At 45.4% G+C, this 14,026-nt stretch overlaps 1 non-coding gene across 1 annotated transcript in view; it reads right to left on the bottom strand.

The window, feature by feature from the left end:
• LOC119173928 (uncharacterized) overlaps positions 1-13,603 on the bottom strand; it is a 42,024-nt gene extending 28,421 nt beyond the window's left edge. Inside the window, exon 1 of the transcript XR_012895321.1 lies at positions 13,476-13,603. This is a non-coding gene — a transcript (uncharacterized LOC119173928). The remainder of the gene's footprint in view (positions 1-13,475) is intronic.
• Between the last annotated feature and the right edge of the window lie 423 nt (positions 13,604-14,026).

Raw genomic sequence — 14,026 nt, 5'->3', positions numbered from 1 at the left:
TTTGGTTAAACTTTTCGTCCTTGGTTGACAATGAGAAGCTGGAAACGCATGTCCCCGAGTGTGAAGGACTGTGTTAATCTTGGTGGTTTATTAGAGTCTTTCTCAATAACTGCTTACGTCTGCCAACACAAATCTTAATTGCTGTTTACCAGCTGTGTGTCCACTTTTTTTAAGTTAACCAGTGGTTAGTATTGAGGGGGGAGGGGGCTGCCCAATTTTTGTGTGAACCAACGCTGGGCATTTGAATGCGCATAAGGCGAACGATTATTGGTTTCACCGAGGTGGAGCAGTGGTTATACGGTGTCCGGCTGCTGACGCGAAGGTCGCAGGTTCGATGCCGGCTGCATGGGTCGCATTTTGATGTGAATGTAATGCTGGAGGCCCATGTACTATGCTGTGTCAGCGCACCATGAAGATCACTAAATGGCCTAACTTACCTGAGCCCCGCACTACGGCCTTCCCCATAGTCACATCATGGCTTTGAGACGTACAACCCAATATAATATTATTATTATTATTATTATCAACATCATCATCATCATTCGTATACTTGTTCACTGCAAAAGTATGGGATCCTTTCTTTGCGTTACATTTGTTGGGTTCCGAGTAGGATTACGTAGCGTGGGTTCTGCGTAAGATTAGGTATAGCTTTCTGTGTGGTGCGAACCTACAGTGCCCACCTTGTTTCATTCAGCATGTGTATTATTATTCTCGTGTTTAAGCGTGCATGCGCGTATGTCGCCCCGCCGCGGTGGTCTAGTGGCTAAGGTACTCGGCTGCTGACCCGCAGGGCGCGGGTTCGAATCCCGGCTGCGGCGGCTGCATTTCCGATGGAGGCGAAATGTTGTAGGCCCGTGTGCTCAGATTTGGGTGCGCGTTAAAGAACCCCAGGTGGTCTAAATTTCCGGAGCTCTCCACTACGGCGTCTCTCATAATCATATAGTGGTTTTGGGACGTTAAACCCCACATATCAATCAATGCGCGTACGTCCTAATCACAGCTTACGAGTGGGCCTCGCATGTATTCTTTGATCGCGTTGTGTTCGTTAGGGTGAGCTTTGTAGTGATGTGTTTCGGGTGTGTTGTGTTGTGTATACGGTGAACGCGAGGTCTTGCCGTATTTTTCTTGTATTAGTCAACGTGTACTAAAGCGCCTTCCAGGTTTCAATAAATATATTAAAAAATAATTTGGACCACGGTATCTAGGAGCAGGTATAACATTTCTGTTTTAAATGTTTTTTTTACTTCACTGTCAAAGCAATCGATCCTAACTGTAATCGTAATTGGTCTCTGTGGATGATCGTATCCGAACATTAATCGTATTACAAGTAAACCACAATCGACTACACCCACAGCTTAGAGCACCTTTGCGTAGTTTTGTTTCTAATTCTGCATTGAGACAAGTTTATGGCGTACAGTCCAATAAATCGTTTCCATTTTGGCCTTCGGGTTGTTCGACCATTCAATTGAAGCTTACGTTTTAGTAATATTAGAGACTGGACTAGTTCCTTTTTGAGGTGTTACCGTGACACTATGACTATGAAGTTGTATGGACTCAAACAAAAAGGGAAAGAAATGAATGAACAACTAAAGGAGAACAGTGAAATGAAATCGCATATCATTATCATCCAGCCATGTAAATGATAAAGCACTCACAGAAATAAAGTGCGTTTTTACAAAGGTTACAGACCTCTGGGAGCATAAAGAACGAGTAATACTGGTAATACAAGGTAAATGAAAAGATAAATGAGGTGATGGAAGCGTTAAGTAAAACTTGTTAACACAAAGAAACAAAACAGCTGCAAATAAATCATATAATTGCTGTTCCGCACACACACACACACACACACACACACACACACACACACACACACACACACACACACACGCGCGCGCGCGCACACACACACAGACACGCACACACACACACGCACACGCGCACACACACACACGTACAAAGCGAATCAATACTATTACTTCAAGGGTCAATACTGGCTTAGGAAGTAAGGGAAAAAATGTTAGTCTCGTTCATTTGTGGAAACATCTCGCCACCAGAACGCGCTTCACACGCCGGTCACGTTTGGAAGCGAGCAGTCCATATCAAAAACTCCTCACCGCATTCGCTCCTTTTTTGCGATGCAAATGAAGGGCATGTTCCTGTTTCAGATGTGTCCGATCGCCACCCTTCTCACGACTCTCCAATAAGAATGTGCTCGCGTCAGCAAGTGACTCCTCTCTTGAAACCTTCCGTCTCCGCTATCAGTGGACACCACGCTTGGCCTACCACCACGAAAGCCGCGTGCCGTGCAAGCAGATCGTATAGCGAATGGAGACGGAACTAATTCTAATAACGATCAAATGCGTATCGGCTGTGTATTGCACCACTTTTTGTCATTCTTTCATTGCAGATAAATTGTAGAAGGGTTGATAGGTGGGCTAGTTGGTATTGGGAGCGCAACCTAAGGGGACACAACTTAATTGGGCACTCTTGTGTCTAGTCAGTTTAAGCTACCAATACTTTCATTTTAAGGGCAGATAAATTGAGTCCTATTTTGATTTCCAGCTCTGTATTTTAGGGGCGAAGCTCCTTAAAGCGGCACCCGCTCGTCCCTCGTAATAGTAGTCGTAGTCGTAGTGTGTAAGTAGTCTTACGTTTTGACCTACAAGGTGGTGCCGGTGGGAGGTTTCTCATGTGCGTTGTTCAAAAATAAAAAAAAATTGCAGCGTGCGCGTTAACTAAAAGCCGAATTCTCCTGTCTCTCATTCCCCATTAGCAGCCATTGGCATGTACATTGAGCACTATCTGACAAGAAAGGGTTGGTATACGTTATACTTGCTGGGCGTAACCTGCTAGGTTTTAGAAAGGTTTAGCGAGCGTCGGGCCGCGGTGCCATGAATACAGTGAACTAGTATATACCATGAACTCGTAGTGGTTAAAGGTGAGAAGTAGACACGAAGCACAAGCCATAAGAAAGTGTGCGTGTGCCACCTCTCGTTCAGTCCTTGGAATGTCCGCTGGATGGCGGTGCTTCTATATGGGGAATATGTGATGAAAATATGCGAGATGGTGGTACTTAAAGTGTTGAATAGATGGACGAACGGACACACAGACAGATGCATGGACGGACGCACGGATGGCTGCACGAACGGATGGACGCATGGACGGACGCAGGGGCGGATGCATGTACGAACGCAGGGACGGACGCACAGACGGACGTGCGGACGCACGAACAGACGCACGCACGAACGGGTGGATGGACGTACGGATGGTCACACAGACGGACGCTTGGACGGACAGAAGCAAGAACAAACGGACGGACGGATGCTTCGCCCCACTCTTCATCATTCACCCCATCGATATGCTGCCATTTATTTTTAAAGGATAAATTCTGAGAAGCCTCATCAAATGTAAAAATTGTCGTCCGGCGGCGTCGGCGGCACCAGCAGGGATGAAAAAAAAAAGGTCAAGTGATGAAGTCATCACAAGACGTCAACCTGACGTCGCATACCTGGAAAGTTTGTGACGTCATTTTTACATAACCTGACGTCACGTGAGGGCGTCATGACATCGTACGTGGCTTAGTCAAAAGCAGACCATTCGCGGCGCCAGAGCATAACAAAGTGTAATGCAGAATGCTTGCGATTCCTCCGGTCACATAGAATATTTTCGGTATGACATAAGGGCACCACCATCTTGAGCTTTTGCCAATGTTTTCTCGATTATGTATATTGCGACGTCAATTAATAACGCCACAAATGTCGAATGCGCCAACCCTACCATTTTCATGCGTACGCGTCTACCATAACGCTGTTAGTTTAGTTTACACACTCGTAAAGTAGTCAATAGGGGCAATAAAAAACCACGTTTTGTACAGCGGGGAAGAGTGGAACAGAATCAATACTACTACGACGATGACAACAATGAAAAACAAGACTGTTGTCATCGAGTCTAGGTACACATTTGGGCTTCATTCTTCAACATTGTTCAAATTACGTACTGAGTTTTAAGTTAAGAATACTTGCCCCATCTGCCAGAGTAGTTATGTGCCACATTGTTTTAACTCTCAGACAAACAGTCAAGGTCATAATAACCGAATGCATAGGGGACGCTGTGAATGTCCTGTTTTTTTGTTTTTTTGTGTTTTTTTTTTGGGGGGGGGGGTATTGAGCGAGAAGATCTGCAAGGAAGTCTAGTTCCTGCGTCGGTTCATTTTTATAGAATCGTTTGTATGAGGTGTTATTGGACAACGCATATAAATTTGACAGAGTGAAACTACTCTATTTCCACTGGAGATAACGCTATAAAGTGTTTCATGATAAAAAAACTACAAAAAAGGTCTAACAATGCTCGTAACAGGTGTCCGCTTTTAGAAGCAAGCCAATTTAGTTGCCCTCCGGTCTAAGTTTATTCAAGTATTTCAAATGTTATGTGCCCGCTAAATAAAACGTTCAGTGTGATTGAATGAATAAATATTTCCATTCACCTTACGAATGTAGCCCACAGCCAAAACAGAAAGCTGAATGAACGAGAAAAAAATCTTAAATAAATGAATAGTATTCAGTATTTGTACCGCGTAGGTCACAGTTCTCGGATTCTTGAACTTCGCTCCATGTACGCACTACTTGGGTTCAGAAGAAGAAATCATCAGTGATTTTGTAATGCGATTTAGATCCTCCCATCACTTCACCCGAAATCGGTGCGTCTCAGTTTGCTAGAATGTATTCAAAAGTTTTTAACAACAATATAAAAAGTAAATAAGTGGCGCGAAAAAGCAGTTATGAGGATTTCAAGAACATTTAATGTTCGTCTCATTCGAGCTGTCTGACATCTCCATCTGTCAAGTTTTATTTCATGGACTTTAACATAACATATGAATTCAAACTAACTGGGTTGAATAGCATTTCAATCACTGTTTTAATAATTTCATATCTCATAGTACTTCAGTCACGGAAAACAACATGGGGCTTTTTGTAGTAGACGAATAATATTGCACACTGTAGTATATAAATTACAGATATATCTGTTCTGCTCTGTTATAATTTAATTGCTATGAACAGAATGAAGTGTATAGCGTTTGGGCTGCCGTGTTTCTCTCGGTTCTACAGAAAAAGAAAAATCAGTATTCACCGTGAAATATGTAAGTAAGTAGACAAATCAAATTGCAAACTGAAACGGATTTAAGAAAAGTAGCGTGACGACGGGCAGTCAGTCAGTCGAAGAACTTGGGGTGAGATCGACTGTCGGCCGCACCCTCTAAAATCATCTTCCCGATGATCTGGCAACGGACAGTTTACCAGCGAAGTCTCACTTTATGCTATAGAACGCCATCTAATGGCGTCGTCGCATACACTACTACCAATATAGGCGTGGTACATGATCTTTACAGGTACAAACTACAGGCGGAACGAAGCACGAACGTACTCGTTTCTATCGGATCTTTGCGAGTGCTGTCCAACCAGTTATGATAGACCTTTTGCGGAACATTATACAGGTACATTCAATGCCAACGACCGGCACGCTGAAAGCAGGATCCGAGGTATTCGCCCACCACCCGACTCTCACGAAGCCGAACGACCGTTAACGTGTCTCGTGACACATGACGGCAAACTGTACGATTTCGTTTCTCCTTCGTGCTTTTGTGCCGGCGAGTTGTCGGGGAAGCGACGCTGCAGTATAGAGATGTATAAAGATCAAACGGAGTGTCAACGTCTCAGCCGTCGCCTGTATAATGCTGTCCGTTCGTTCCGCTCGATGAATCTGACTCGCTTATCGCGACATTGCCGTTCGATCGCCTGGAAAGAACATGTCTGGGCGTTTGCCGTCGAAGTCCAACGAGCGCTCGCGTAGGGGCTGCGGTGTCGTCGATGGCGTGATCGGTGCGGTCACGGTGAAGCACGAAAGGCCAGCGACGTCAAGCGAGCGTTGTCCTTTGAGGAGACAATGACCCGGGTCTTCGTGAGCGAGCGAATAAAAAGTTTTTTTTTCCGGTTTGCTTGTTGGGATCATAGAAACGACTTTTCCATGTTCAGGCGTCGCTTGTTGACGACGTGTATACGAACGACTCCTCGATTTTCGCAGGTTCTCCTTGTACGTGGCTTGCGTTCCGCGCGAAATACACAAGGGCGATCATGTTGTTACAGGTTGTGTTTTAAGCAGTGACGAAGATACACATGTGGACATGTATGTCACCGGACTCCTTATGTCATCCAGCGGCTGATCGAAGGATATTCAGAGAAAAGTAGTGGAATAGTGGAATAGTGGAATGATCCCTTATTCATTATTCTGTGACAACTCGACTGCGAAAGACATCTTTTTTTTTATCTCATTCTCTCACTCCTTCTTCTCACGACTTTGCACCTATCCTTCCATCCCCCCACTAAAAGCACTCTGCACCTAACCTGGTTTCACACTGCTTCCGCAACTGGACGCATCGCAGCTCTCTGTATATCTCCACGGTTTTGCACCATTGTCTCAGAGATCGGCCCACCTTTCACCAAGCGACCATGCAACGTGATGACGTCATTGTCTGACGTCACGTTGCGTAATGTCATTGTGACTTCATGACGAAATCTCTGTTACCTGTAACGTCATGAGATTATCGTCACATAATGAGGATTTTTCGCATCCCTTCGTGTTGGCACCGAGGCTGCCAATCGTAACTTTTCAGTTTTCTTGAGGCGCCTAAGTCTTTCGTCATTGAAAAAAAAAAGCGTTTCACCGGTCTGTAGAACGAGAGGTTTCACACCACTAGTGTGAAGCTGCTACTATGTTTTAAGCACACAGAAACGTGTTGATCATACTGAACACGTTATAATATGCTTGGTAAACTTTTTAAACGAGGCACGCTTACATGGTCGCCTGTGGCACGTGTGCAGTCCGGGTCTGCATTCACAAAAAGCGTTTAACGTTACGAAATTTCATAATACTTAATTTGATCTTTGTGCTAGACAGCCAATTGCAAAAAAAAAACGTGTTCACAACAAAAAAGCTGTATGAATAAGGCCTCTGAATGTCTGGCGCGCTTGGTGTGCCGATAATGCACATGCACGCATTAAACTACGTGTTCAACCACTCATTTTTTTTTGGGGGGGGGGGGGGGGTAGCAATGTCACGTGCCATGCACTTGTCACTCTCCCTAACTGATCCCCCCTTTTTTATTTTGGTAGTGAGGACGAAGATGCTGTAGCAGGTACAGTTATGCTCGTATACATATCCGGGAATTTTTCGGTCTGAGCATCTCCTCTACTCATAGCAGCGTTGTGCCGCCGATTGTTGACAAGCCCGCTGTCTCACACAAAAAAAAAAAAGGAATCGGTTTCATTCTTCATCGGATTCATTCGCCCATGCCCCCGTGAGAAGTAATAGCCATGGGCGTTGGTAGGGGGGTGCAGACTTGCTCCTCTGCAAACCGAAGCCACACCTGCGCTTACCCAACCCCAACCCCTCTCCCCCCTTCCAAGACAAAATCCTTTCAACGCCCGCGGTGAAAAATAATACAGGCACGCTCCTTACTCCCAGCTTTTTTCTTTTAGTATTTTCTCTTTCCTTTTTATGTCATCCAATTCGCCCACTTATCATGACTCGTAGGCATCGCTTGGGTATGACGTGAATTCGACTAACCATCATAATACGATGAAACACGACTGATAAAGCACTTACTTTAACTATACACTCAGCGACAACTTTTCTTCACAGCGCCCCGCCACGGTAGTCTAGTGGCTAAGGTACTCGGCTGCTGACCCGCAGGTCGCGGGATCAAATCCCGGCTGTGGTGGCTGCATTTCCGATGGAGGCGGAAATGCTGTAGGCCCGTGTGCTCAGATTTGGGTGCACGTTAAAGAACACCAGGTGGTCAAAATTTCCGGAGCCCTCCACTACGGCGTCTCTCATAATCAAATAGTGGTTTTGGGACGTTAAACCCCACAAATCAATCAAACTTTTCTTGACAGCACTGTGGGAGCTACAGAACCGAAGCGCACGCCTACTGCCACGACGTAGCAGGTCTGACGAAACCTCTTCCGGTCGAGACGAAAAACTGCTGAAAACTTTGAGAGACGCCGACCAAGACGGATAAACACTTAATTTATTTTTTCGACTCTTACACTTTTGGCCACTGTGTTGCCCTTTATTATGAACAAGGCTTTCGTGTGGGAGCCTATATAACGTAAACGTAAATATAGCTCCACTTTGTCAGCGTCTTTCAGTGTGTGCATCTCCCTCTGTATTGTGCCGCTCTGGTGCTGTACCTCATGAAATATTGTTAAAACAGCAGGCTCAGGTTATGATCGCCATATTACAAACTGCATATCAAACTAAGTTTTTTTCCTTTTTTTTGAAGGCAAAAGACCACGTGCCACCTAACATTACTTTCAGTTTAGAAATAGGTTGATGCGGTAAAAAGATAACGCAACAAATTAAAAAATAAAGCAACCTGATCTCGGAAGATGAATTCCGATCTCAAATAAAATTGTTGCCACGTCGCCTTCATGCACATGCCTTATAGCGAAGAAGCGAAGTGGTTCGATGTTCCACACCTTAGACTTCCCTATCGATTCGTGATTAATTATTTCTGTACGTTAGTATTTTAACCGCGGTATCGCAGCATCGAGCACTTCACGCCTCATTCCTTCAGTTTCTGACTGACCATAAGCAACACCATTGAGAAAAAAAATGCTCAGTCGTAGTATCAATACTCTCTTTTAAACTATCAATATAACTTAACGCCCTCTCTAGGATGAAGTAAGCTTTGTTGAAATTGACCCTGTTTTTTTTTTACTGAACCCACTGTTACATCTCACACGTATTGTTGTGGCACGGTTATCCGCAGACCAATGCTGGCCCTTATTTGAAAACACAACTCGGGTCACGCGCAGTTGTCCGCCGCTGCCACCGCCGGTGTCCGTAACCACATCGCGCGAAATTCGAAAACCTAGCACCGAAGACACATTGGGCTCGAACCACGCGTCTGCTGGGTACCAGCCTATTACTCTACCACTGAGATACGCTGGTGCTTGTGATTTGTTGGCGAAGTTGCCTCAGGCAGTCTTGATGTTGGGAAAGGAATCACGTTGTATGACTTATGAAGCATTTTAAAACAGCGAAAGAACGACCAGTCGTCGCACAACGCGAATAGATTGACGAGTGGGCCGTCCGATTATGCAACCCATTACAAATGCTTATTCTTGTTCGGCTATTAACTGCGGCGCATACCTACTTCAGGCATCATTGTCGTCAGTCACTGCATGAACAAGTGGCACAAACTTCTTTGCAAGTGATTAGCGGATACCATGCTTCGCAGAAAAATTACGAAAATAGCACAACGAATGCCGGCCAACTACCAAGAAATTTTCATTATTAATTCCGTAGTGTGCTTGCAGCAGGTACCCAATGAGTGCCTAGAAAAGGCTCTGAAAGGTCGCTCTTCTAGCTTTCGTTGTGACTGGGCTGCGCCTTCCGTGCAGGCCTGGCGTTTTTTTTTTTCTTTTCTTTTCTTTTTTCATTTCGCAGTTTCGGCATAGCAACTGAAATCATGTCGTACGACCTGAAAGGGCACCACCGCGTTGGACATAAATTTGATTCAATTGCGCGTTCTGAAGTTACGCCAGAAGGACGTCTGCACTTTTTTGTTTCCTATAGGGCCGTGGCCTAACTGGGGAAGTTGTAATGATCTCATCTTTAGCCATTTTATTTTGCATTGGCCTTTGAAAAATTAAGGATGGTAAGTTTTATTTAAAATTGACATAAACGCTGATAGAAGTTAGCAATGCCTAGTAAGCGCGATAGTACGGAGGAAAAGGACGAAACAGCAATAGCGAAAGTGACTCAATCAATTTCAAGCGCACGTCCGTGCTCGCAAAGCAAGTCACGTCCAAACTTTTGCTCACAACTGTATTTTATCGCAGACATCGCGCTACGCTTCAAGCTGAGGCTATCTCAGTTGCTTGTCCTCCACTGAGAACAGCCGGTATTGACGACGCAAGTAATACAAAAAATCCACACAGCCCTTCATGCATTTGGCAAGACGGTTGGAAGCCGAACGCCATGTTCTTTTTCTTCTTTTTCATCCGAATGCCCTGTATTCACCCGCCCCCTTCCCACCTCGGATCATGGATTCAATACACAACCAAGTAAGGTGCTTGGAGCACCTTACGTATTGAATCTGTGACCCGAGGCATTGCAAGCTTTTTGCACCCCACATTGTGTAAAAAACCATTATCGGAGTCAGAACATTCATCATCGGCCCATCTTTGGCCAATCGACGATGTAGTATGATGATGTCCTGTTGTAACAAAAGCATGACGTAATACATACGTCACAACGACTGCCCAGGGGCACGCCATTGATGTCGATGATTGATTGATTGATTTGTGGGGTTTAACGTCCTAAAACCACCATTTGATTATGAGAGACGCCGTAGTGGAGGGCTCCGGAAATTTTGACCAGCTGGGGTTCTTTAACGTGCGCCATTGATGTCGTCATGTTATATTGAAGTTTACACCAACTGAACACATATGGACTTGGGTGTCGCATGATTTTAAACCAGCCCTTATTAGCTTATTTTTTTGCACAAATCATGTTGACGCCAAAGCAGCCGACAAGGTTTGGTGATGTATTGTCAGGGCTTACCAAATCTCGTCAGGTCTCACCAAGTCTCGAAAGCTCCTTTACTCGTGAGACATATATATGGCTTTCATTTTAATAATTAAGGCGACTCGCCTAGCATCGTCTGAATACGCAAGAGGTCCTCCACCCGGCTGGTCAGAATATACGACGGACACCTTATCAGTCCCGCGCCGGCCGGCCAGCAGTCCTCGTTGTGGAGAGCGTGCGAACATAATTGGCTCTAACGCAGGTGCGGAATCCGGCGCTTTGCGGGTGCATATTTGTACTGGACTGGCTGCCCCACTCGAGCACCTCCGTTCTCACCGGCGCCAACATATTGCGGTCTGTGCGCATGAGTGAAGACATCTGGCGGAGCTCGCACCACGAGCCGCGGCGTGTCGGTTGCTCGGTGTGGTCGCAGCAGCTGCAACTGACGCCCCGCAGAAAGAAATTTCCACGAACGGTGTTTAACGCCTACCGTGGTGATGTCCCTAGGACTGAGTAGTTTTCGCATAAACTTTCTTTCTTTTGTTGTGTCTATAGACATTCCTCAACCTTGTTTAATGTGTTCTATTTTAGAAAAGTGAAATGAAATGACAGGGAAACGTAGAAAGTTAGAAAACTTCACGCCTATGGCTATTCTGTTCTGCGAATATGTAATAAAATGATTAGGATTACAAGCAATAACCTTGATTTTGAAGAAAAGCAAAAAAAATGTAATGTCACGGCTGTTTTAGAATGTATAAATATGTGTGTAGGAGAGGCAAAACACACTCAACCTCAACGTTTGTTGAGCTTTCACTTGCGATGAGTACTCGCGAAGCAGCTCCAAGCTGAAAATTGCTTTTGTGTAAAACAGATATGCTGGAAATTTGTGACAAACGGCTTTAAAACACAGAAATCACCGAATGCAACACCGTTAAAATATTTTGCATTTTATGTCATATGATAACCGAGTGAAAAGGTGCAGCCATCGCTAGAAAGTGGCAAGTGATCCAATTATTTTTACTTCAATAAAAAGAAAGAGATGGGCGAGATGTCTGCTTGTCAGGTTGGCTTGTCGGCACGCACGCAAGCATTCCTATAAAGCTTATGGTTTGCTGTAAGGGGGAGGCCACACCGAAGACGATGCTTAAATAATACCCCAATAAAGTTGTTTATCATCTCCCTCTCTCTACTACATATGGTTCAATAAAAGAGGAAGTGACGTACAAAGCACTTGGCAAGTGCAAAGCGTGCAGAGAAAATTGCAGTGCAATATTGAAACGAACTAAAGTGTTTCAATAACAAGGACACACGCATACATATGGATATGCTGTATTGACCTATCAGATTATAAGTACGGGAGTTTTATTGGACCAAACCTTTCTATTGCTACATTCTGCCAGCAATGGGACATTGTTTTTTTTTAAGGAATGCCATTCGAACAATTATGGAGATAAGCTGGGCCTCAGCTGATGTCGAATCGAGGTATTTCTCTTCAGTTATTAACCTCCACTTACAGACTCGGATACATTTCCGCTCTTTCTATAAAGCCGAATAAGAAACGTGCAGCATTCGGAAACCGATCGAAGGCTTTTGCCGAACGTTGTGGTATTTTTGGTGCCTGGATGTCTCACTGGAACAACCTTGCTCAGAGCTACAATTGGACGTAAACGAGCTGGCTGTATTTTATCATATTCTCTGAGTTCATGTCTGTTGCCTGATTTTCAACGATAGAATGTAATGAGATTGGTGGTCAACCTTTGTGAATTGCCGCTAATAGAACGCACTGATCCTATTAACAAATGGGTAACGAAACCTTCAGGTTGATTTTTGCTTCGGCCTGCGAGTGCTTATCATATTTAGCGCTGTTCTAAGCCTTAGGAAAGTTCGTACGTTCAGCACAATAACAAATATGATAGACAACATTCAGAAAGTATGGCTTTATACAAATTCTTTCTTTTTCAGCTAAAAAAAAAGTCTGAGGTGCCTTATGGGCAATTAATGCGTGTTGCAGTTTTATAGGTTGGTTTGAACGCATTCGCTGTCCATCTTTTTTTTTTCTGTTTCTGCCCGTCATAATTTTGCAGTGACAGTGAGCAGCACGTGCAGTGATGATGACAGAAAATTATAGATGTGATAATACGTTGGTGGATGTAAAAAATATGAATCTCTTCTGAGACACAATAATGATAATTGGTCAATACAAGATCAAAACGCTCAATCAATTGGTCTACACAAGCTGCAGGGCCAGTATTTCCGAAACGTTTTCAGAGTACGATCACTCGTAACGTCACACGGGAGAGACTGCGGATTCTGAAAATATCATCAGCGAGGGTGTACACAAGCAGATTATAATTAAAATGAAAGGAGAATTCGAACCCAAATTTACGCGTAGAAGGTGAAGCCACTCCGAAAGCATAAACTGTGTTTAACTGAAGTATTTTCGTCCAACCACGTTTTCCCTGGACTGACCGAATAGGCTGCGCCTGACGCTGAACCTCCCGTCGATAAGTCAGCCCCGCGCGTTGGCGTTTCATTCATAATTTACTGCGTTCCGTCGCCGACACGAGGACGCGGTGGGCGTGGCATCATAAAAGTATAGATCAAACGCCAATTACAATCCTGTTCTGCATAACGGATACAAACGAGCATCTAATCACCGGTGACGTCACCGCGAGTGCGACTGTCCGATTGGAGAAACCGTTTCAAGCTGCCGCGCGCACGGATCGTTCCGAGTTCGGGGTAGCGCTTTCGCGGTAAGCGCGCGCGTCTCAGTTAGCTGCACCTCACCTGCTTCTGACAAGTTCGTCCTGCGCGTTAGCGGATCGCGATGTTAACGCGGCCAGCCGCGCGGTCGATTTAAGCTTTCGTGCACGAGTGTTACTCACCGACGACTTGCAGGTAGCAGGCCGGAACGACGAGGTGCCTGAGAGCGGCGCTTCCCTGCCGAGCGGCCCAGGCAGACATCTTGAACGCTCTGTCGGGCGGCGCCACTCGGTCGCACATGTTGAGCCATCTGGTGGAGGGAAAGGGAAGCGCCCTCCCCCACTCACAGTCTTTCCTCCTTTCTGCTGTCCCGCTGCGGGTGACTCCATGCGCTTCCTCGACTGACCCCTTAGTCTCCTCTCCCTTTCTGCTATCCCCTCTTCCCCTACTTCATCCCTCCTATCCTCCGGGCACAGTGGCAAGTTTTCTTTTGTTCTCCCCTTCCCCATTTCCTCCGTCTGCTTCCTTCCCACTTGGGAAGCATTTGCGAATCGGCGGATCGAGGGCAACATTTCGGAGGGGGAGGCGCCCCGATTTGCATCGGCAGCCCACCCACCTATACCCTGTCGGCCTGTGAAAATAAACATCTAGCTTATAACGGACGGGAAAGGCCTTCTGCCGGGTGTGGGTGGGAAAACCCTCATCAAGCGGCTGTGAACGGTAGCAGGAGCAA

This window comes from Rhipicephalus microplus, chromosome 5 (genome assembly GCF_043290135.1).
Source record: "Rhipicephalus microplus isolate Deutch F79 chromosome 5, USDA_Rmic, whole genome shotgun sequence".
Classification (NCBI taxonomy): domain Eukaryota; kingdom Metazoa; phylum Arthropoda; class Arachnida; order Ixodida; family Ixodidae; genus Rhipicephalus; species Rhipicephalus microplus.
Note: the sequence above shows the minus strand (reverse complement) of the source record. Positions and strands in the feature narration are given on the sequence as shown.